At 34.2% G+C, this 1704-nt stretch overlaps 1 pseudogene; it reads left to right on the forward strand.

Moving 5' to 3' along the window:
• Positions 1-304: 304 nt before the first annotated feature.
• Positions 305-1704, forward strand: LOC105179623 (1-aminocyclopropane-1-carboxylate oxidase 5-like; annotated as a pseudogene).

The following is a 1704-nucleotide window of genomic DNA, read 5'->3' on the forward strand; positions in this document are numbered from 1 at the left end:
TTTTATCCAATAGGAATAATTTCAAAATAAAGCTTTCATAACCAGTGTTGATTAAGTAAATGGTTTAATGATGATAAGATCCATAACCTTAATTAAGGTTTTCTGTCACTGTCCACCCTATTAAGGTTTAAAATTCTACAATATTCAGAAAGAAACAAATATAAATATATATATATATATATAATATTGATGAGTTTAATAAGATGGAGGGGTAATACTACATTGCATTATAAATAGGCCTAAAGATGAGCTATTGAGCATCATATCAACACACTAGCAATAAGAAAAAGTTCTTAAATTTTGTACTTAAGTTGGTAATTAGTTTCTTCAACTTATCATCAATGGGGATTCCAGTTGTTGATTTCTCAAAGGTTGATGGAAACGAGAGAGCCGATACTCTAGCTCTGATTGATCATTACTGTCAAGAGTGGGGATTCTTTCAGGTACATACATGGCTACAATATGACTTGTTATTTCACTGAATGTTGGATTGTCTAATTGGTTTCTTTATTGCAACAGTTAATCAACCATGGCATCTCTGAGGAGCTCTTGGATAGGGTGAAGAGGGTGGCCACTAAATGCTATAAATTGGAAAGGGAGGCAGATTTCATAAACTCAAAACCAGTGCAGTTGCTGAATGAGCTGGTAGAAAAGAATAGTGATGCGAAGATAGAGAATGTGGATTGGGAGGATGTTTTCCTACTCTCAGATGAAAATGATGATGAGTGGCCATAAAAAACTATTGGTTTCAAGTAAACACAATTTTTCTTAATATTTTTCTTATGCTTCAATTTAATCAAAGTTGTTCTTTCAAATGAATGCTTCTATATATTTTAATCGCCATAAAGATGGAAATTTCTTAAAAAGAAAAAGACATGTCTATAACTGAAACGAAGCGTTATAAAAAATGAAAAAAAGAGTAACATTTTAATAGTTTAGTTTTGGTTCATATGCAAAATTCTAAAATCAAACTAATATTTGCATACAATAAATAAAATTTCAGAAGAATAAATTTTGTTCATGCAAATATTAAATCTAAGTACCGGCTATGTGTTTCTCTAATCATAATTTTGACTATAGGGAAACCATGAAGGAATATAGAGCTGAATTGAAGAAACAAGGGCACAAAGTCATGAATATAATGGATGAGAATTTAGGCTTTCCAAAAGGCTACATCAAGAATGCTTTTGATGGTGGAGTCGATAATACAGCATTTTTTGGCACCAAGGTAAGTCACTGTCCACCATGCCCACACCCGGATAAGGTAAATGCTTTGCGAGCCCACAGGGATGCTGGGGGTGTTGTCTTGCTCTTTCAGGATGATGAGGTGAAAGGACTTCAAATGTTAAAAGATGGGGTTTGGACTCATGTACAACCTTTTGAAAAATGCTATAGTCATTAACATAGGTGATCAAATTGAAGTTTTGAGTAATGGGAGGTACAAGAGTATTTTACACAGGGTTGTGCACCAAACAGATTGGCAAAGGAGATCAATTGCTTCATTCTACAATCCATCCCCTCAAGGCCACCATTCAGCCTGCTCCACCATTGCTTGATGCTAAGGTTGATAATACGGTGAACGATGTTGCTAAGTATCCTAAGTTTGTATTTGGAGACTACATGTCCGTTTATCTTGAACAAAAATTCCAACCTAAAAAACCAAGATTCCAAGCTGTTGCAGCAATATAAAAGTTGATGACTTGA

The sequence above is a fragment of the Sesamum indicum genome, linkage group LG8, assembly GCF_026168435.1.
Source record: "Sesamum indicum cultivar Baizhima isolate 11 linkage group LG8, ASM2616843v1, whole genome shotgun sequence".
Lineage (NCBI taxonomy): Eukaryota > Viridiplantae > Streptophyta > Magnoliopsida > Lamiales > Pedaliaceae > Sesamum > Sesamum indicum.